The following is a 24,563-nucleotide window of genomic DNA, read 5'->3' as shown; positions in this document are numbered from 1 at the left end:
AAAAACCTTAAAATCGCTTGGATTTTAATGTTGTGTTTTCAACGTTTGAAAAATGCTCGAATTGTGGGTGAAGTGCTTGCAAATGCTTGGAAATGTTCGTCATATTCCTCGGCAGTCTGACTCTATAGGTTAATTATAAAATGGAACCACTAACCGTCCATCATGCTGGGAGGTTGTCGTTTTAATGAACATTGGATGGAAAATGACAAATACAAATTTTGGATTAAAACGTGGACCAAATCCACGTGTAGCCTGCTGCACAGTATGCAAAAAGGAAATCCAACATGATTCGATGTATTTTTTTGCTCTACTTAACTTGTCTGACTACCTCAGTTAAAGCGAACTAGTTACATTTTGTCATTTTGGTTAATTTCATTGATTGATTGATTGATTGAAACTTGTATTAGTAGATTGCACAGTACAGTACATATTATGTACAATTGACCACTAAATGGTAACACCCGAATAAGTTGTTCAACTTGTTTAAGTCAGGGTCCACGTTAGTCAATTCATGGTAATTACAATGTTACATTATTGGACTTGTTTGTACTGTGAAGGTCATATAATGTATACTTTGTAACCTTTTTCACAACTTAGAGCTTAGTTAATATGAATTGGGGCGGCATAGCTCGGTTGGTAGAGTGGCCGTGCCAGCAACTTGAGGGTTGCAGGTTCGATTCCCGCTTGTGCCATCCTAGTTACTGCCGTTGTGTCCTTGGGCAAGACACTTTACCCACCTGCTCCCAGTGCCACCCACACTGGTTTAAATGTAACTTAGATATTGGGTGTCACTATGTAAAGCGCTTTGAGTCACTTGCGAAAAGCGCTATATAAATATAATTCACTTCACTTCACAATTATTTTGTAGTTTTTACACAACATGGTTGTATGCATTTCTTGCCATATTATTTTCGTTGTCTACTTAACCTGTATGGCTACCTCAGTGAAAGCAAACAAGTTAACTTTTGTCTTTTTCTTAATTTCTTATCATAGCCACAGTTAAAAGGCTAGATATGTTTAATGAAAGGTGACTGAGGTGTTGTGAAACAAACACATTATTTTTATTAATGTGGAATAGTTTTGTTAATAAATGAGTGAAATTGACATTTTTAGGGTGCGTGTATTTATATCACATTATGCAGTTTACAAGCACAAATACGATGTGAATCAATCCGTGCTATTCGATGTCATTGAGTGCTGTAAAGAAGAAAGAGAACAAGAAATTTGAAAAACAACACCAATGGAAAAACGTTTGCAAACACCAATGACAAACACCGCTTCATTTTCTACGCCCCATTCAGTTAATGATAAATGCTGGTTCAATGTTAGGCTTAGGTTTTAGCAGATTTTCCATATTTTTCTTACAGACAGCATTTGGTGACCTCAAACAACAAGGCAATGGATTGATTCACACTGGTTTTCGCCTTTTGAAGGGTACTGGAAAAACTGGAAAATTGATCTATAAAAGTGTTTGAATTTGGCCATTGAACATGCGTACGAACCCTGTTACTAACTAATCTGCTTCTCTCTTGACTGTATGTTCCCTTTCGTTTATTTTTTAATTAATTTATCCAGGGAAGGATTTCAAATTTTTTTCAGTCAATATTTGAAAGAAATGCACACTGAGAGACGTGGTAAACAAGTGAATGTATATATCACGCTGCTTTTGTGTGATGCACTGGAAACGGCTTAAACCCGCTTCATATTAATTATTCAATCAATCAATCAATGTTTACTTATATAGCCCTAAATCACTAGTGTCTCAAAGGGCTGCACAAACCACCACGACATCCTCGGTAGGCCCACATAAGGGCAAGGAAAACTCACACCCAGTGGGACATCGGTGACAATAATGATCCAGTGGGACGTCTGTGACAATAATGATTATGAGAACCTTAGAGAGGAGGAAAGCAATGGATGTCGAGCGGGTCTAACATGATACTGTGAAAGTTCAATCCACAATGGATCCAACATAGTCGCGAGAGTCCAGTCCAAAGCGGGTCCAACTCAGCAGCTAGAGTCCCGTTCACAGCGGAGCCAGCAGGAAACCATCCCAAGCGGAGGCGGATCAGCAGCGCAGAGATGTCGAGGCGGATCAGCAGCGCAGAGATGTCCCCAGCCGATACACAGGCAAGCAGTACATGGCCACCGGATCGCTGTATATACAGTTACGACCGAGCCATTCTAGCTGATGCACTATTATGCAAAAGTAGATGGATGAGGTTGCGAGCAAATGATTCTAAGGTTGGCATGTTTTGAAAAATAGGTAATATAGATGTTAATTGAATGTTGTTGTTAGCTGCAAGAATTGGTTGAGATAGATCAGCATGTCATTTGACTAAGACAGTGGCCTATACATCTTACAGCGATATTAGGAAGATTACATTTTATTGCATACGGAAGTACGTACGTAGTGATATAATATAACAAAGGTTTATGACAAATCCAGTGAAGTTGGCACGTTGTATAATTTGTAAATAAAAACAAAATACGATTATGATCCTTTTCAACTTACTGCCGGACTGCCAAGACAAGATATTTAATGTTCGAACTAAGAAACTTCTTTTTTTTTTGCAAATAATCATTAAAGTGGAATTTAATGGCAGCAACACATTGCAAAAAAGTTGCCACTTGGGTATTTTTACCACTGTGTTACATGACCTTTCCTCTTAACAATACTCAGTAAACGTTCGGGAACAGAGGAGACCAATTTTTGAAGCTTTTCAGGCGGAATTCTTTCCCAGTCCTGCTTGTTGTACAGTTTAAGTTGTTCAACATAGGGGGTCTCCGTTATGGTATTTTAGGCTTCATAATGCGCCACACATTTTCACTGGGAAACAGGTCTGGACTACAGGCAGGCCAGTCTAGTACCCGCACTCTTTTACAATGAAACTACACTGTTGTAACACGTGGCTTGGCATTGTCTTGCTGAAATAAGCAGGGGCGCCCATGATAACATTGCTTGGATGGCAACATACTCTATGTTGCTCCAAAACCTGTATGGACCGTTCAACATTAATGGTGCCTTCACAGATGTGTAAGTTACCCATGCCTTGGGTACTAATACACCCCCATACCATCACAGATGCTGGTTTTTAAATTTTGCGCCTATAACAACCCAAATGGTCCTTTTCCCCTTTGTTCCTGAGGACACAACGTCCACAGTTTCGAAAAACAATTTGAAATCTGGACTCGTCAGACCACAGAACACTTCTCCACTTTGCATCAGTCCATCTTAGATGAGCTCAGGCCCAGCGAAGCCGGCGAAGTTTCTAGGTGTTGTTGATAAATGGCGTGGCTTTGCATAGTAGAGTTTTAACCTGCACTTACAAATGTAGCGAGGAACTGTAGTTACTGACAGTAATTTTCTGAAGTGTTCCTGAGCCCATTAGGTGATATCCTTTACACACTGACGTCGCTTTTTGATTTAGTACCGCTTGAGAGATCGAAGGTCCGCAATATCATCGCTTACGTGCAGTGATTTCTCCAGATTCTCTGAGCCTTTTGAGGATATTACGGACCATAGAAGGTGAAATCCCTAAATTCTTTGCAATAGCTTGTTGAGAAATGTTGTACTTAAACTGTTGAACAATTTGTTCACGCATTTGTTCACACAGTGGTGACCCTCGCCCCATCCTTGTTTGTGAATGAATGAGCATTTCATGGAAGCTGCTTTTATACCCAATCATGGCACCCACCTGTTCCCAATTAGCCTGTTCACCTTTGGGACGTTCCAAATAAATGTTTGAGGAGCATTCCTCGACGTTCTCAGTCTTTTTTGCCACTTGGCCAGCTTATTTGAAACATGTTGCAGGCATCAAATTCCAACTGAGCAAATATTTGCAGTTTGAACGCAAAGTATCTTGTCTTTGCAGTCTATTCAATTGAATACATGTTGAAAAGGATTTGCAAATCATTGTATTCTGTTTTTATTTACCATTTACACAACGTGCCAACTTCACTGGTTTTGGGTGTTGTAGAAAAAATGCATAGTTAATGTGTTTGCCTATGAATGCATGCTTTCTCATTGGTGATAAAGTACAATTCCACTGTTTCTTATCAGTCACAAAAGGATTTTCTAACTTTAATGTCACCATAAGCATGGGAACTGCCAGGGTAGTTTCAGCTATCGCTGTCTTATTCTGTGATAAAGTGTTTAATATTAATGCTGTATGCTCAGCTACATTGACATCGCCTTGGATGGATTGCAGCCTGCCTGGTGCAACTGTCTAAACAGGGCAGGGTTACAATATACATCAGGTGTCAGGGAGAATTTCTATAATGCATATTTATACATTGAATTAAATTGTACAATGTATTTCTGCACTGTCCCTGTGGAATAACTAATAAACATATTGTTAAGAAGACACGTAAGTATTATATATTTTATGATCATTGCAAGCTAAAATTGGTTTTGGTTTCATGCTGAAGGTAAGCCCAGGCTGATATCTGTGCTGCTTGCATGCCAACTTGTCTCACAGGCCATGTGTCATGGTGCATCAGTCCAATAGCAAGGGTTAAGCGGCTGAAGCATTGATCCAATGTCAGCAGCACCATTAAATCGACAACATATTGTTGCTGTAGGCCATAAGAGGATGGAGCCACCCGGGGGAAGGGGGTTGAGGAGGGACACCGCCGAGGTACAACATGGGCCTTTGTGCTGATTCAATGCTATATAATAGCCTTTTTAAACATTATCTTGCCATTTTTTGTGTGAGATTTAAGCTTCTGTGGGGCATATAAGAGTGACACAGCTGGACTGATGCTTTCAGCTCACTGAGCATTAGCAATGTAGCACATGCAAGCAGCAAGGTCAGTGAGAGAACTGCCCATTATACAAAACCCAGAAGCAGTGAAGTTGGCACGTTGTGTAATTCGTAAATAAAAACAGAATACAATGATTCGCAAATCCTTTTCAACTTATATTCAATTGAATGGACTGCAAATACAAGAAGGCTTCACGGTGGAAGAGGGGTTAGTGCGTCTGCCTCACAATACGAAGGTCCTGCAGTCCTGGGTTCAAATCCAGGCTCGGGATCTTTCTGTGTGGAGTTGTTCAACAGTCCGGGGTCTCCATCGTGGTATTTTAGACTTCATATTGTACTACACATTTTCAATGGGAGACAGGTCTGAACTACAGGCAGGCCAGTCTAGTACCCGAACCCTTTTACTATGAAGCCACACTTTTGTAACATGTGGCTTGGCATTGTCTTGCTGAAATAAGCAGGGGCGTCCATGATAACGTTGCTTGGATGGCAACATATATGTTGCTCCAAAACGTGTGTACCTTTCAACATTAATGGTGCCTTCACAGATGTGTAAGTTACCCATGCCTTGGAAACTAATACACCCCCATACCATCACAGATGCTGGCTTTTAAATTTTGCGCCTATAACAATCCAGATGGTCCTTTTCCCTTTTGTTCCTGAGGACAAAACGTCTACAGTTTCCAAAAACAATTTAAAATGTGGACTCGTCAGACCACAGAACACTTTTACACTTTGCATCAGTCCATCTTAGATGAGCTCGGGCCCAGCGAAGCCGGCGACATTTCTTGGTGTTGTTGATAAATGGCTTTGGCTTTGCATAGTAGAGTTTTAACATGCACTTACAGATATAGAGACCAACTGTAGTTACAGACAGTGGTTTTCTGAAGTGTTCCTGAGCCCATGTGGTGATATCTTTTACACACTGGTACCGCTTTTTGATACATAACCGCCTGAGGGATTGAAGGTCACAGGTTTCGCCGCTTACGTGCAGTGATTTCTCCAGATTCTTTGAACTTCACCCCATCCTTGGTTGTGAATGACTGAGCATTTCATGGAAGCTGCTTTTATACCCAATCATGGCACCCACCTGTTCACAATTAGCCTGTTCACCTGTGGGATGTTCCAAATTAGTGTTTGATGAGCATTCCTCTACTTTCTCAGTCTTTTTTGCCACTTGTGCCAGCTTTTTTGAAAAATGTTGCAGGCATCAAATTCAAATTGAGCTAATATTTGCAAAAAAAAAAAAGGTTTCCAGTTTGAACGTTAAGTATCTTTGCAGTTTATTCAATTGAGTATAAGTTGAAAAGGATTTGCAAATCATTGTATTCTGTTTTTATTTACAATTTACACAACGTGCCAACTGCACTGGTTTTGGGGATTGTAGTCAAGTGGAGCTCTCATTAGTATAAATATGTGAGGAGAGCTCATTGTTGTTGTATTTTCTGTGCCACAGCAGCACCTCATATGCTTGGTGACAAGACGCGGCCGTAATAGACACAAGTGCTTGTTCAAACTAATGCCAATCGCTGACAAATTCATGATTGGAGTGAATCATTGCTAAGTGAAATAATCCATGTTTTGTCACAGATATCTAGACTTTGGGAGGTTTTACCAAATTGACATCCAGGGAAATTGGGCACTTCCTTAGCCTGAACTATGATTTAAGTCAGGGGTGTCAAACTCAAATACAGAGTGGGCCAAAATTTTAAACGAAACAAAGCCGCGGGCCAAGGTTGAACAAATTAACCTTTTTAATAGGGACCCAAACAAGTTTTGCATTAAATATTGAACAAGCAAGGCTTATATAACTTTAGTGACATGCAAATTCCAGTTTCAAATAATAATAATAATAATAATTAAAAGAATATCAATGGCATATCAAATAAAATCTAAATAAAAATTGTATGTCTTTTTTTTCTATTTGCAATCTTCTGAGGTAAATATCAAATTTTTTCCACAGGCTAATAATACATTTCAAAATAAAATAACAATAATAAATGAACAAAACATTCAAGCCTTGAAGTAGCAAGAGAAAATGCATGAATAAAATGTTAATTATTGGTCAGTTTGCTGGAAGTTTCCCGAAGAGTTAGTGCTGCAAGGGTTTCTGGGTATTTGGTCTGTTGTGTTACGGTGCGGATGTTCACCCAAAATGTGTTTGTCATTCTTGTTTGGTGTGGGTTCACAGTGTGGCACATATTTGTAACAGTGCTAAAGTTGTTTATACGGCCACCCTCAGTGTGACCTGTATGGCTGTTGACCAAGTATGCCTTGCATTCACTTGTGCGTGTGTGTGTGTGTGTATGTAAAAGCCACAAATATTATGTGACACGCTGTTAGTATAGAGGAAAAGTGGACGTGACGACAGGTTGTAGAGAATGCTAAAGGCAGTTAAACCTGCCATTAATGATTACATGAGCTTGAAAGAGGCCAGTAGGAATTTGTATCAAAATTGGGAAGCCTCAAAAAGACACAGCAGGGACAATGTGGGCCACAGGCCCCACTTTGGGCACCCCTGGTTTACAGACATGAGCTAACACAGGCGTTCATGAGAGAAGAGAGACAATGTGGGGATAGATCCTGATGTTAATGTAGGGTGACCAGACGTCCTGTTTTTATGTTCTGTCCTCGCCGACAGTCTTCATAGTTTTTTATCGGGCCCTTAAATTGACTAGCATTAGGGCTCTCTGCTGGATGTGATAAAACTAAATATAAACATTTATTTTTACATTTTTCCATATTTTTACTGAAAAGTTTGTGATAGCTAGTTTTTTTCAAGCTTAATTTGCTAATAATGCTGATATTAGGTCATACTTTAGTTTTCCACTTGTCCAGCAAGACTTAAAAAGAGAGCGATTGCTTTCTTAATACAGAATAATACAGAGGAGACACTATTTCTAACATTTCATTAGAGATTAGATCTTTTTGCACCATTAAAACTAAAGATGTCCGATAATGGCTTTTTTGCCGATATCCGATATTCCGATATTGTCCAACTCTTAATTACCGATTCCGATATCAACCGATACTGATCCATACAGTCGTGGAATTAACACATTATTATGCCTAATTTTGTTGTGATGCCCCGCTGGATGAATTAAACAATGTAACAAGGTTTTCCAAAATAAGAGAACAACTTCAACTCAAGTTATGGAAAAAAGTGCCAACGTGGCACTGCCATATTTATAATTGAAGTCACAAAGTAGATTTTTTTTTTTAAATATTCTTCAAAACAACAGCTTGGAATTTGGGACATGCTCTCCCTAAGACAATCCCTATACCTACTACAACTATGGGAAATACTGTACTTTGACCTTCACAAAGTGAAATATATATATATATTTTTTAAACATGCCTCAAAACAACAGCTACAAAAACAATGAAGGCACACAGCTTCAGTCCAGAGTATACTAGAGTAATGAAGTAAACAATAACATAGTCCCCCTTTAGTGCAAAGCTGCCTGGTATACTGTATAACAGGGAATTATAAACTGGGCTCAATCTGCCCTGCTCTAACATATTTGTATGAGTAACACAAATGTGCTGCAAGCTAGTGGTGAGTGCTTGAAGTGGCCTCGCAGTCAGCCAGAGCTTCTGAAATGCTGCGTTGAGACTGGGCACCTCCGTTCACTGCAAGCTGCAAAGTGTGCGCCATGCAGGGCAGACTATCCACACCAAACTCCACCGAAGCTTTTGCCATACTGTGTGCGTTGACCCTGACCACAACATGAGCTTTCGCCCTGGGGTGGTTTTTGTGGTATTTTTGTTTTTTCTCGGAGGAGTCTTTAAGCAGTGTATGAGCTATGTGGTACTACTTTTTTTGGTGTTTGCTTTTCACCCATCTTTCGCTTGTATTCATCGTGTAGCTCCTTATGATTCTTGAAGAGGTGGGAGATCTAATTGCTCGTATTAAAGGAAGACGTCTTCGTTCCTCCTCGTATAACCAACTTTGTGCAGTCATTGCAAATTGCCAGTTTTTTATCCGTCCGACACACTATAAAATAATACCAAACCATCGACATGGTGTCGTTAGTCAGTCACGGAGCGAACTGGCTTGTTAGCCACGGCTACAGCACCGGCAACAACACACTCTTGTTGTTGTTATGCTTCGCTCGCGGTGGTTTGATGAGGTCATCAAGCGTCTCGTGCTGCAGTTGTCAACTCCTGTGTTGTGTGTGGGAGAGGGAAGGGGCTGCTGACTGGGAGACGCAACTGCTCTGTATTTCTCCCTACGTCCCTGTTTTACCGGATACGTACCACTCCGTACAGCTGCGTTTTAAAAAGTCATTAATTTTACTTTTTAAAATAGGTACTGATAATTTCCGATATTACATTTTAAATCATTTTTTGGACATCTCTAATTAAAACTTATGAAATATAATTTTTTTTCAAGCATAATGGAAATTGTTTAGTCACAATCTTTGAGCCCCATATCTGAAGTTGTGTCTTTGTTTTTGAATTGGTCTACCCAAACTGAAATTATAAGGCATGTATGATTTAAATTTGAGTATCATGTATCTCATTGCTGAGTGTCCTGGTTTTTTGTGCATCAAAATGAATGTGCAGATATTATTCTGCAAGAAAAGCTCTAATTCAGGCCCGCGAAAAGGTTTTATCCAGCCCGCAGGATGAGTTTGCGAAGTATTAAAACTAACCTAAAATTTTTTAAACAAAGAAATTGCAGTTCTAAATCTCTCCACTGGATGTCACAACATCAATTCTTTGTATCTTTGTAGATGATGCGACATATGTACAGAATAAACCACATGTTAGTACATCAGTTGAGGAAAATTATCATTTACACAGATAACATACAGTAATTAGATTTAGATCAATTTTTTTTTAACTTGATGGACACCAATGAGTTGACTGATAAACATTATTACATAATTTCTTTAGAAAATATAAATAACGACAAATATATACCTAACCACAACATGTAAGTGTAAAAAAAAACTATTAACATTATGAGTTTTACAATTGTGCGTCTTCTATTTTTAAACAAAGAAAACAATCTGATGTTGTCTTTTTTTTTAAGTTATTGTGCCGTGATTTTACCAGTCCGGCCCATTTGGGAGTCGATTTTTCTATATGTGGCCCCCTATCTAAAATGAGTTTGACACACCTGCTTTACATGTATCCTGATGTCTGACAATTTGAATACATATACCAAAAAAAATTGTTTTAAGTTCAGGCCGATGCTAACTAGATTCTACATTTTCCCTTCCGTGTATCCCTGCAGTCATTTAATCCGTTAGTAGTTTAAGGTTGTTGTTGAAGTTAGTTGAACAATATTGGGTTACCAATTTTAGAATATATTTTGTTACTTTTGAACTAAACGAATAATGGATATGGGAGATTTTTGCGTAGCAAATTACGACCTTGGACTTAGAATATGCATGTGAATAAAAAGGTGTGAAAGTCCTGATATAAAGCTGGAGATTATTAAACGGAGTTTAATCGTTCTGCAAGAAAAGCTCTGAATTGCATGTAAGAATGCAAGAATTGTGAAGCCAAGGGGGATATATTTCCCCGGCCTGACAGCACCAGATTTTGTAAGTGGAGGTACAGTGGCGGCGTCAGAGGCTTAGGCTATAGAAGCGTGGGTGTGCGTGACAGGCGGCGGGGAAGCAATGAGGAGGCAGGAGGTTTTAAGACGAAGGAGAAAAAGGATGTGGGGGGATTTGTGGAGGGAAGTGTTGCTGAACAGTAAAGCCCAAGGGTGAAGAGTGCAGCGTGGTGGCTGAGAGAGCAGTGACCCAGAAAACGGTGACACACTGCAAGCACCTTTCGACACTATCACTCAAATAGAAACAATTAGTCCACATCCTTGTAATGAGGCTTAATTCAATATTAACTGTGGAGAAAGCAGACGGTGGACATGTTGGGTGGGGGAAGTGTCCGCAGTAGTGTATTGGAAGCGTGTTAGCCAAAATATAGCTGAATTTAGACGGATGACAAATGTGTTTGTGCTGTAACGCCAAGGAGCTGTTTGTCAATGCCTGTTTCTGACACAACTGTGTGACTCCACCTGTAACTCTGTCCAACATAATAGAGTATTATATATATATATATATATATATATATATATATATATATATATATATATATATATATATATAGTATTATATATATACTTTATCCCATACAGAAAAAGTAACATTTAGAAGTTGGATAGGAGGCCTACTTGCCAACCTTTAGACCTCCAAATTCGGGAGATGGGGGTTTGTATATATATATATATATATATATATATATATATATATATATATATATATATATATATATATATATATATATATATATATATATTGACACATATGTAAATAATCCATTCATGAATTAGTATATCCGTTCAGCCACCGTATTCAATGGAGAAGTCTGATCTACAAATATGCAGGCAGCATACCCCTTCTCCTTCGAGCTGTCCTGGATGAACTGAAATTATTATTTTTTTTTTTAATAATTTTTGGAACTTGCATGTAGGGCTGCAACTAACGATTAATTTGATAATCGATTAATCTGTCGATTATTACTTCGATTAATCGATTAATGATCGGATAAAAGAGACAAACTACATTTCTATCATTTCCAGTACTTTATTTAAAAAACAGCATAGTGGCACCATGTCCTTTCGACTTGCCTAATAAAACAAGGCAAGTGTTACAAAAAGGTTATTTTTTTTATAAAGTGCACCATTGTCCTGCACAATAGCAATGATTTTCCTTAGTGGAATTTAAAACCTGGCTATTACCTAATCCAACCATTCTGCAATGTTGGATGCTGAATGTTTTTCCTCTAGTGGCATGGTCGAAAGGCAGATTGACTTCATGTTCCATTCGTCTCCAATATAATGGCATGTATTGCCAAGGTGGCTACACTTGTCCACACATCATTAGTGAGAGAAATTTGCTCTGGGTGGCTTTTATGTCAGTCTACACAGCATGGAATGTCCGCTCGTACTTCCTCTCCATCAGTTTGGTCAAATGGTTCCTCGACGGAAGAGTGTAACCAGGGTTGAGGACGTGAATCATTTGTTTAAAACCTTCATCCGCCAACATTTATAGTGGCCTCATGTCAGTTAGCAACATATTCAGGATATCAGTCAGTGCAGCCGCTTGCTTTGGTGTGCACACCTTCCTTTGTAGCTAGTCACTAATGCTGGCTTGTTTCTTTCTGAAATGAGAGAAACCATATAATGAACGTACATAGTAGCATCATTTACATGTAACTCAATACATACCCAGTTGATTTAATTAATAATTTCTCACATAAAAGACAAATACGCCACCACATTAAAAAAACAGCTAAATTAAATAAATAGATTTTGGAGTTGCAGAATACACCAATAATAACACAGAAATGTAACTCATCAGATCAGAACTGGATCAGATATTGTACATGTTTCTGTTATGAATAATAAAGGATTCACTTTAGGCTACCTCTGAATAAGAGCATGAAATATTCCAGCACCTTCATAAAGTTTAGTTTTACTAAAGCGTCACTCAAGTCTAAATAGATTTATATAGCTTTATTGGGGCCGGCTACATTGATCCATTATGAAACCAACCTGAGATATTTCTGTCCGTTACGTTTACACGTGCGTTTTCTCTCTCTCAAAACGGAGTCAAATGTGCCGGAGACCAATTATCAGCCCCGCGTTGCAACAAAGACATAACGTTAACGTTACTCACAAAAAAGCTGAACTTATGAATTAATGCCTGTTGCGACTCAAAACAACACAGAAAATTAAGTCACCGCACTATCCAAAAAGTTCCTAACACTCTGAAACTTAATACACAACAGTTGATGCTGCACTTCTTTAAAAAAAAATCTTGTTAACCAAAGATTAAAAACACACAAACTCAGACTATAGACTTAAAAAAGTTACGTACCGACACTTCCCTTCATCCATAGCTCCTCTTCAGGTGCTGCCGAAGCGATGTTTTCCACGCGAGGTCCATGCTGCACGTTTTGCAGGAAATGTCTTCTTTGAAGTCTTTAAAGTAAAATGTTCCGACACTTTTGACGACTTAGGTCGTACACTTTTCTCCATTGAGTCAATAACCTCGAGATGTTTCTCCACTGAACTATCCGTACTGTTTCCCTTTCGCCATTTTTCGAATGTTTCAAGCAAAGGCGACGGCGTAGTCACGTGAGCTGCACATGACACATCATTGGCTGGCTTACTGCCACCTCATGAGATGTAGCCTCGGAGCCGCCCTGGCGCTGTTTTGCACTGTTTTTGTACTTATTTTGATTATTGTTTTTCAGCTGTCTGTAAATGTCGCAGTTTATAAATAAAGGTTTAGGGACATTTTTTTTTTTTTTTATTAAATAAAAGGGGCCTCAGCGCTTGCACATTGCATACATCCAACGAATCTATATATTTATATAATCGATTTTAATCGATTTAATTGATTCGTTGTTGCAAACCTACTTGCAAGCGTACTTCTTCTTCTTACTTGTCGTCGCCATGTCACTTCTTCGTTCTTCTGCTTCGTCTCTGTTATGTTTTTGAACATTACTACTTGCTGTAGTTTTGAAGCAATGCATGATGGGATTCCGGATGTTTTGTCTCAGTGTATTAATGTGCCTGCTGGAATGAACACACGCTATGAAATATAGCTCCGTGCCTGCCTACTTTATGGGTTATAGATACACCTATGGATAACGGAGAAGTACAGTATATATAAACCCCGTTTCCATATGAGTTGGGAAATTGTGTTAGATATAAATATAAACGGACTACAAAGATTTGCAAAGGCATAGCGCAGTGGGAGAATGGCCGTGCGCAACCCGAGGGTCCCTGGTTTATTCCCCACCTAGTACAAACCTTGTAACGTCCGTTGTGTCCTGAGCAAGACACTTCACCCTTGCTCCTGATGGGTGCTGGTTAGCGCCTTGCATGGCAGCTCCCTCCATCAGTGTGTGAATGTGTGTGTGAATGGGTAAATGTGGAAGTAGTGTCAAAGTGCTTTGAGTACCTTGAAGGTAGAAAAGCGCTATACAAGTAAAACCCTTTTATCATTTATCATTATTTTCAACCCATATTCAGTTGAATATGCTACAAAAACAATATATTTGATGTTCAAACTCATAAACTTTATTTTTTTTTGCAAATAATAAATAACTTAGAATTTCATGGCTGCAACACATGCCAAAGTAATTGGGAAAGGGCATGTTCACCACTGTGTTACATCACCTTTTCTTTTAACAACACTCAATAATAGTTTGGAAACTGAGGAAACTTATTGTTGAAGCTTTGAAAGTGGAATTCTTTCTCATTCTTGCTTTATGTAGAGCTTTAGTTGTTCAACAGTCCGGAGTTTCCGCTGTCATATTGTACGCTTCATAATGCGCCACACATTTTCAATGGGAGACAGGTCTGGACTGCAGGCGGGCCAGGAAAGTACCCGCACTCTTTTACTGGGAAACCATGCTGTTGTAACACGTGGCTTGGCATTGTCTTGCTGAAATAAGCAGGGGCGTCCAAGATAACATTGCTTGGATGACAACATATCTTGCTCCAAAACCTGTATGTACCTTTCAGCATTAATGGTGCCTTCACAGATGTGTAAGTTACCCATGCCTTGGGGACTAATACACCCCCATACCATCACAGATGCTGGCTTTTGAACTTTGCGTCTTTAACAATCCGGATGGTTATTTTCCTCTTTGTTCCAGAGGACACCACAGTTTCCAAATATCATTTGAAATGTGGACTCGTCATACCACAGAACACTTTTTCCACTTTGCATCAGTCCATCTTAGATGAACTCGGGCCCAGCGAAGCCAGCGGCGTTCTTTGGTGTTGTTGTTAATGGGTTTTGCTTTGCATAGCAGAGTTTTAACTTGAACTTACAGATGTAGCAATCAACTGTAGTTACTGACAGTGGTTTTGTGAAGTGTTCCAGAACCCATGTGGTGATATCATTTACACACCGATGTCGGTTGTTGATGCAGTACCGTCGGAGGGATCAAAGGTCCGTAATATCATCGCTTACGCGCAGTGATTTCTCCAGATTCTCTGAACTTTTTGATGATTTTACGGACTGTAGATGGTAAAATCCCTAAATTCCTTGCAATAGCTTATCGAGAAATGTTGTTCTAAAACTGTTTGACAATTTGCTTACAAATTGGTGACCCTCTCCCCATTCTTGTCTGTGAATTACTTAGCATTTCATGGAAGCTGCTTTTATACCCAATCATGGCACCTAACTGTTCCCAATTAGCCTGCACACCTGTGGGATGTTCCAAATAAGTGTTTGATGAGTATTTCTCAAATATATCAGTATTTATTGCCACCTTTCCCAACTTCTTTGTCACGTGTTGCTGGCATCAAATTCTAAAGTCAATAATTATTTGCACAAAAAAAAATGTTTATCAGTTTTAACATCGAATATATTGTCTTTGTAGCATATTCAAGTGAATATGGGTTGAACATGATTTGCAAAACATTGTATTCCGTTTATATTTACATCTAACACAATTTCCCAACTCATATGGAAACAGGGTTTGTAATAGTCTCCTTTTCAGGCGAGAGAGGATGCTAAAGGAAGTGTTTAAGGCACGTCCCCAATATTGTTGTCCAGGTGGAATTCGGGAGCATGGTTGCCTCGGGAGATTTTCAGGAGGGGCACTGAAATTCAGGAGTCTCCCGGGAAAATCGGGAGGGTTGGCAACAATTTTATCTCCAATTTTTCATATGTGTAAGCAAACGCCAAAACTCCTTGAGCATTCAGTGACGCACATGTGAGCGACGGCAGACGTGCACACTGTTATGCGCTTATCTTTTTTTCGATTTTTTGCGCGGCCTAGATTTTCCGTGCGCAGAGGATGCATGAGCAGTGTGCAATTGCACAGGCGCGTACCTTAGAGGGAACGTTGGTTGGCAAGTATGATGTTAGCCACAGCATAGCTAGTGAGCCAGAGTGCTATCTTTACACTCACATTTTAACAGCAACTACAAAACCTAAACCAGTAAAGTTGGTACGTTGTGTAATTTGTAAATATAAAGAGAATACAATGATTTGCAAATCCTTTTCAACTTATATTCACTTGAAAAGACTGCAAAGACAAGATATTTAATGTTTGAACTGAGAAACTTTTTTTTTTTTGCATCCATCCATCCATCCATTTTTCTACCACTTTTCCCGTTCTGAGTCCCGAGGGTGCTGGAGCCTATCTCAGCTGCATTCGGGCGGAAGGCGGAGTAAACCCTGGACAAGTCGCCACCTCATCACAGAGCCAACACAGAGAGACAGACAACATTCACACTCACATTCACACACTAAGGCCAATTTAGTGTTGCCAATCAACCTATCCCCAGGTGCATGTCTTTGGAGGTGGGAGGAAGCCGGAGTACCCGGAGGGAACCCACGCAGTCACGGGGAGAACATGCAAACTCCACACAGAAAGATTCCGAGCGCAGGAGCGAACCCATGACCTTCGTGTTGTGAGGCAGATGCACTAACCCCTGTATCACCGTGTTTTTTGCAAATAATCATCAACTTAGAATTTAATGGCAGCAACACATTGCAAAAAAGTTGACACAGGGGCATTTTTACCACTGTGTTATATGGCCTTTCCCTTAACTACATTCAGAATACGTTTGGGAACTGAGAGACCAATTTTTGAAGTTTTTCAGGTGGAATTCTTTCCCATTCTTGCATGATGTACATCTTAAGTTGTTCAACAGTTCGAGGTCTCCATTGTGGTATTTTAGGCTTCATAACGCACCACACATTTTCAATGGGAGACAGGTCTGGACTGGACGAGAGCTTGGTCAATTTGTTGTTAAAACACTTGCCCAGCTGTATAGTGGTTACACATCTAATAAACATCTTTATCCAGAGGAACAAGAAGGGAATATGCTTTCCCAGGCCTGTTTGGGTCTTTTCCGCTCACCGATGTGCAAATGAGGGTATGGCTTCATCTGTGGCATGTGAGTGTGATGCAGAGGAGTAGACTGCAGTACACATCATAACATCCTGTCCCATATACCGCTGTCCTAACGGGCATCGTGGTCTGGCAGATGTGGACGAGAGCTTGGACAGTTGGCTGTTAAATACTTTCCCAGCTGTACAGTGGTTACACCACTAATCAACATCTTTATCCAAACAAAGAAGAAGGTCTGGACTACTGGCAGGCCAGTCTAGTACCCGCACTCTTTTACTATGAAGCCACGCTGTTGTAACACGTGGCTTGGCATTGACTTGCTGAAATAAGCAGGGGCTTCCATGATAACGTTGCTTGGATGGCAACATATGTTGCTCCAAAACCTGTATGTCCCTTTCAGCGTTAACGGTGCCTTCACAGATGTGTAAGTTACCCATGCCTTGGGCACTAATACACCCCCATACCATCACAGATGCTGGCTTTTGAACTTTGCGCCTATAACAATCCGGATGTTTAATTTCCTCTTTGGTCCGGACGACACTACATCCACACTTTCCAAATATAATTTGAAATGTTGACTCGTCAGACAACAGAACACTTTTCCACTTTGCATCAGTCCATCTTAGATGAGCTGGGGCCCAGCGAAGCCAGCGGTGTTTCTGGGTGTTGTTGATAAATGGCTTTCTCTTTGCATAGTAGAGTTTTAACTTGCACTTACAGATGTAGCGATGAACTGTAGTTACTGACAGTGGTTTTCTGAAGTGTTCCTGAGCCAATGTGGCGATATCCTTTAAACACTGATGTCGCTTTTTGATGCAGTACTGGCTGAGGGCTCAAAAGTCACGGGCACTCAATGTTGGTTTTCAGCCTTGCTCCTTACATAGAGTGATTTCTCCAGATTTTCTGAACCTTTTGATGATTTATGGACCATAGAAGGTGAAATCCCTAAATTCCTTGCAATAGCCGGTTGAGAAATGTTGTTCTTAAACAATTTGCACACGCATTTGTTCACAAAGTGGTGACCCTAGCCTTATCCATGTTTGTGCATGACTAAGCATTTCAAGGAAGCTGCTTTTATACCCAATCATGGCACCCACTGGTTCCGCTGTGGGATGTTCCAAATAAGTGTTTGATGAGAATTCCTTCACTTTCTCAGTCTTTTTTGCCACTTGTGCCAGCTGGAATTCCAAATGAGCTAATATTTGCAAAAATTAACGTTTTCCAGTTTGAACGTTAAGTATCTTGTCTTTGCAGTCTATTCAATTGAATTTATGGTGAAAAGGATTTGCAAATCATTGTATTCTGTTTTTATTTACGATTTACACAACGTTCCAACTTCACTGGGTTTGGATTTTATAGGTAATCCTAATTAAAAGCATACATATGGCAAAGCCAATCTAAATTAATACCAAGCCAGCGTTTTTTTGGAAGAGTTTGAGTGCGATGAGGTGGCGACTTGTCCAGGGTGTACCCTGCCTTCCGCCCGATTGTAGCTGAGATAGGCGCCAGCGCCCCCCGCGACCCCGAAAGGGAATAAGCGGTAGAAAATGGATGGATGGATGAGTGTTTTCAATCAGGCATACTGGTTTTGTTGGCATTGGAAATTACAACCTTACCCTGAGGAAACATTGGCTGAGTCCGCGCTGAGTGCTAGCTCCTTGAGAGACTGTTCCCTTGCCAAGTGTTTGAGTCTGTGTTTACTATCTAACTGGACATGATGTCATGAGCAACAAAGGTATCAAAATATGCTATTGTTTGATTTTACTTAAACCGATACTCGGTAGTACCGATAGAATTTGCTCTGTGCCTATAAAAGTACCGATTTCGGTACCCATACCTACTCACATTGGAGCAAACATGTGAGATTCTTGGCATATTTAGTGGTTATAACGGCGTTACTGTTGAAAAATGATTATCCCTGCTTGGCACTCAGCATCAAGTGTTGGAATTGGGGGTTAAATCACCAAAACTGAATCCTGGGCGCAGCCACCGCTGCTGCTCACTTCTCCCCACTCCTCCCCTCACCTCCCAGGGGGTGATCAAGGGTGATGGGTCAAATGCAGAGAATAATTTCACCACACCTAGTGTGTGTGTGACAATCATTGGTACTTTAACTTTAACTTTATAAAGTACATTTGGTATATTAGTGGCCCTTGACTTAAAGTTTGATAATTAACACATACGAGGTGGGAATCTTTTCAGTGTACATGTTGGTGGTGTGGATTGCAATTACGATGTTTTAGCCTGGGGATGGGTGTAACATTGATTTTTCATGTATTGTGAAGGATATAGTCGATTGTGTGTGATAGTAGATGATTAATTGTGTATTGAAGCGATGGAGGCAACACTTGAAATTCAAAACAGTGCTACTTTTTACGGTCGAGGTGACTTTTCATGTTTTATCGACAATTTCTTTGCTCTCTTCAGCAATTATTTTTATTTTCTCCTCTGACTCAAGAATCAACCGCAAGACAACAAGATGGTGCAACCAAACATGATAGTTGATACTGTTAAAGTTAAAATACCAATAATTGTCACAGACACACTAGGTGTGGCGAGATTATTCTCTGCGTTAGGCCTATCACCCTTGATCACCCCTTGTGAGATGAGGGGAGCAGTGGGCAGCAGCGGTGGCCCCACCCAGGAATAATTTTTGGTGATTTAACCCCCAAATCCAACCCTTGATGCTGAGTGCCATACCTGATTGGCTGTCAGCATGTCTCTCCCACTGGTCAGTGATCACTTCCTGCGTAGCCGAGAGCGACTACCTTTGTGCTTACAACAACCCTCCGGTTTCATCCCACGTGAAATCAATACAATTTACTGAACATTTTATCAAATGCATTTTTATTTATATCGATTTTGTGTATTGCGATATATGTTGACATTGTTTTATTGCCCAGCCCTAGTGGTACCTCAACTTACGAGCTCAATTGGTTCCATGGCCGAGCTCATAAATCAAACACTTGTATCTCAAATGAGCCCCGCACATTGCAATTTATTGAATTGAATTAGATCCATCCCTGGCTCTCCCAAAGCAATTTCTACTTGTAACATGCCTTTTAAAAGGAACAAGAACATTTTAGATAAGCAATAAAGTTTTAAAATCAATCCAATTCAATGTACTTCAACAATCTACAGTCATTTTATGAAATATTGTATTATTATATACACAACCGAGCATTTACCTTAGAAAGCGGACTAATGTAATATCTCCTTGATGTCACTTTCTGTCAACGGGTAAAGATGCATGGAAAAAGGCTCCGCTTTTGCTATTGGGGTTTTTGATAATTTTATTCACTGATTGTGATTAAAGGACATGGACAAATGTAAAAATTGACACTGCTTCGACAACGACAATGATAATGGAGTAAGTACGAATAAGTATAAAAACAAGCTAACTACCATACTATGAACATGTGGAAAAAAATATTTTTGTCAATTAAACAGAAACAGAAACAATGAGAGAGACATGGGCCATCCTCAATAGCATTATTAAAAATGGCACCAAGAGGGATTTCCCCCAATATTTCTCAGACAGAAACGTACATAATGACAACATGAAGGTAGTTTAAAAGGGAACTGCACTTTTTTTTTTAATTTTGCCCATCGTTCACAATCATTATGAAAGACATGACGGCAGATGTATTTTGTTTAATGCATCCATACATTTCCTACCGCTTATTCCAGTGGTTCTCAACCTTTTTTCAGTGATGTACCCCCTTTGAACATTTTTTTTATTCAAGTACCCCCTAATCAGAGCAAAGCATTTTTGGTTGAAAAAAAGAGATAAAGATGTAAAATACAGCACTATGTCATCAGTTTCTGATTTATTAAATTGTATAACAGTGTAAAATATTGCTAATTTGTAGTGGTCTTTCTTGAAGTATTTGGAAAAAAAGATATAAAAATAACTAAAAACTTGTTGAAAAATAAACAAGTGATTCAATTATAAAGATTTCTACACAGAAGTAATCATCAACTTAAAGTGCCCTCTTGGGGATTGTAATAGAGATCCATCTGGATTCATGAACTTGATTCTAAACATTTATTCACAAAAAATGAAATCTTTAACATCAATATTTGCAAACAATATTTATGGAACATGTCCACAAAATATCTAGCCGTCAACACTGAATATTGCATTGTTGCATTTCTTTTCACAGTTTATTAACATATATTCATATTTTGTTGAAGTATTATTCAATAAATAAATTCATAAAGTTTGAATTCTTAATTTTTAAAACATTTTTAAAAAATCTCACGTACCCCCTTGGCATACCTTCAAGTACCCCCAGGGCTACGCTTACCCCCATTTGAGAACCACTGGCTTATTCCCTTTGTGGTCGCGGGGGGCGCTGGTGCCTATCTAAGCTACAATCGGGCGGAAGGTGGCGTACACCCTGGACAAGTCGCCACCTCATCACAGGGCCAACACAGATAGACAGACAACATTCACACTCACATTCACACACTAGGGCCAATTTAGTGTTGCCAATCAACCGATCCCCAGGTGCATGTCTTTATTTTTTTGAATGCATTCTAAATAATAAATAATTGTAAATGAAAGTGGGCTTACAGTGGATCCAATTGGAACTCCACTATTCCGCCCGTAAAATCTGATAAATAACCGTTCAAAAAGCGCCAACAATACCCAAGTTACATTTCGTGACTTGATTATTAACCAAGTATTACTGATATTGTTATTATAAGTGCTAAAGCAGACAAACTATTTATAGTGGCGACATAATCACTTCCGTGTCACTCTATGTTTACGAGTGGTCTGCTGTTTCTTCGCTTCTTTGCTCCCTGTAAGTTTGTTGTAGATCATAAATCATGCCTCTCACCTGGACAGAAGAAGTCTATGTTGGTATGCAGACAAGGTGGTACACATTAACCGCCATTTAGAACCTGAAACTGGCAAGAACGACATGAAAAGCGCTTGGATAAAGAGAACACTCAAAGCCATTTTTTATTGAGTTGAAAATATTGAAATTCCACGATTGAGTGAATTTGCAGACTTCTAAAATGATGCACAAAGCATGACCTCAAGAACGTACAACAGTTCTGGAGTATAGTGTGAATACATAGAGAACAGGAAGTGAAATTAAGTGTTAGAAATTGCTTTATAATGGAAAAGGGGTAGCATTAGTGGCCATTGACTTAAAGTTTGGAATCTATTCAGTGTACATATGGTACTGTGCATATGGTACTGTTTGATTGTACGCAAACCAATACCCGGTAGTACCGATAGAATTCCTACTTCTTTCTACTCCTTTTCGAACATGTTGAAAAGATAAACTGGAAATTGTGATGTATCATTTTGTAACTGTGTACATGTTCGGAATAAACTCTAACAATAACCTTTGAGTTTGTCCAGTATAGCCAAGTTTGCTTTTTATGGGCGACTTTCGGCTTATTTTCATAGAGCTGATTGTTTTTTTATCTGGGGAAATTTGGCAACACTATCTCTGTTTTACACAATACAGGAATTAGGAAATTGTTAATGTTGCACACAGACATCTTTAAGTAACAGAGAGCAAGGCTAATGCTTCCTCGTGCGTCCAAGTAAAGTCTGGAGAAAAGAACAAACTAAAACAGGTCCAGCAGACTATTCGGCAGCTTCTCTATATTTTCATGGATTAATGTGATGCGTGTGTGAATGTTGTTTTGGCAGAGAAGCTGTATTTTGTTTTAGTATTTTGCACTGCAGTCGGGCTGCTTTGCAGAGTCTGGTGCAGGTTCAGACCTTTTTTTAACCGGTTGTTTTTTCTGATTCAGTGGGTGTCGATCTTCGCACTCACGTTCAGTTCCGGTTGTTGGAAAGCAGGATTGTGTCGATCTCTCGCTGTATGCTGTTTCTTTGTTTACTTGGCAGTGACATTTCACAATACGCAGGGTTTATTCGACAGCCAAGACAACAGTACAAGCTAGTCGTCATCTGTTGTCTGCGGGCAAGGCCAAAGTGACGGCAGGTTAGAACTACATTTAGTGATTTAACTCCGTATAATTACCGATAAAAGCCAAAATTCAGTTGTGGACAAATGTTACTTTAACTGGCGGCAGGAATGCTCTGAACTCAACTCATGCTCGCAGTAAAGCAGAACACAAAGCTAAGCGACAGCTTGTATATCTTAAATTACTCGTAAGTTGAGTTAGCATTGCACTTTGCTGCAACCAATAGGGACACTATTGATTTAGTCTGAACTCTGTGATCTGAAGTAGAACGTGCGAAGGATTTGAACAAAACAGCTCTAAACAGCACTTGCATTTCAACAGATGTTCATTACAGTTTTTCCATCAAAAAAATAATAAAGTATTTTTCGGACTATAAGGCGCACTAAAAATCCTTTCATTTTCTCAAAACTTGACAGTGCGCCTCATAACCAGAATAATTCTGGTTGTGCTTACCGACTTCGAAACAATTTTATTTGGTACATAGTGTAATGATAAGTGTGACCAGTAGACGGCAGGCACACATAAGACATATGTGTCGACTGCACTATGACACCAGTAACAACACCAAAACTTTAAGTGTTCCAGTGGGAATAAAGAACATTACACACGGAACTCAAAAATCAGTCAAAATGTTTTGGTATTACTGTGAAGCCGCACCGCTTGATGCATTGTCGACCCATTATGGCTACTGTAGTCAGAGATAGTATTATGGTGTGTGTATAAGGACCACAAAATGGCACCAATTAGCAGACATATTATCTAGCGTTTTGTTTCACAGTATTATGCAAAATCTACATTTCCTGCATTCTGGTACCTGCTGAGATCTGCATAAGTCCTGAAAATTTGTGCATGTCAGCCACTGTAGTCCGTGCAAATGCGGTAGTCGATAAGTATCTTCTTTTTATGTGGTATTTACTCTCTGCTGTTGCCATTTCTACTATAAAGTAGTGTAAAGTTCTAACTTTTATCTCGCTATGGAAGCGCTAAAAACTACCAGTGTAGTGGGTTTACATAATTCACTCCCAGAACTTTAGTAATTAGAGAGTTCCGGTCGGACGGTTTTTCACGGTACACATGTCCGGTGTTGTTGTGGCACTAGTGAACCACGGATGATGAGAGACTGCTCCGTTATTGATTTAAGTAAAGTCTGAATGTCATTAAAACAGTAAGTTCCATCTTTTGACACTTCTTCTACTCCCGTCCTTGCACGCTACACCGCTACAACAAAGATGATGGGGAGAAGACGCTGTCAAATGTAGCCTGTATGTTACTTTAGTAAAGCACTGTACAAGTATTAAGTAAACAATTAATTATATAACTGGGCTAGATCAGAAGAAACTAAATTCAGCTCTAGGAATGGAGAGTAATGCAGACTGAACACAGGTTTTAAGTTTAAATGGTACCAAATTATATTAAAGAATTATAGGAAAAATAAACAACAACAAAAAGACATGTATATTCAAATGCCCATTCACATTTTCAACATAAATTACAGAACGTTCAATATTTACAATGTGATACAGTACTTGATTCAGTCCTTGTTTTTACCAAGAATGGTATAGGCGCAACACGACAGTTCATTAAACGACCTCGCAAAGTCCACGTTGTGGTGGCAGTGTCCAGAGGGGTTTTAGTGAAGGTAACGGGTAAATGTGAAAGTTCAGGGAGGACAGAAATGAACTTGTTGCGTTATGAAAAACCAAAGGGAAAAAACAGAGCGGCTGCTGAGGAGCCTCCTAACCGCCCGGCTCGGTTGGGTGGATTCAGTTCGGTTGGTTCGGTTCCAGGCATAAAGCTTCAGACTCTAGTTCAGGCTCTAGCTCGCCATCCAACATGGCCTGTACAACAAGGGCAGGACCAGTCAATTTTCCAGTGCGCGCACACAAAATACATTCAGATACTAAATACTAAATAATACTACTGTATTCAAATAGC

The 24,563-nt window shown here is 39.5% G+C and overlaps 1 protein-coding gene across 1 annotated transcript in view; it reads left to right on the top strand.

Annotated features, from left to right (window-relative positions):
- LOC133563201 (uncharacterized) overlaps positions 1–24,563 on the top strand; it is a 113,922-nt gene that overhangs the window by 5,385 nt on the left and 83,974 nt on the right. The window lies entirely within an intron of this gene.

The sequence above is a fragment of the Nerophis ophidion genome, linkage group LG12 (genome assembly GCF_033978795.1).
Source record: "Nerophis ophidion isolate RoL-2023_Sa linkage group LG12, RoL_Noph_v1.0, whole genome shotgun sequence".
In the NCBI taxonomy this organism is placed as follows: domain Eukaryota; kingdom Metazoa; phylum Chordata; class Actinopteri; order Syngnathiformes; family Syngnathidae; genus Nerophis; species Nerophis ophidion.
The sequence above is the reverse complement of the archived record's forward strand: the minus strand, read 5'-3'. Positions and strand labels throughout refer to the sequence as shown.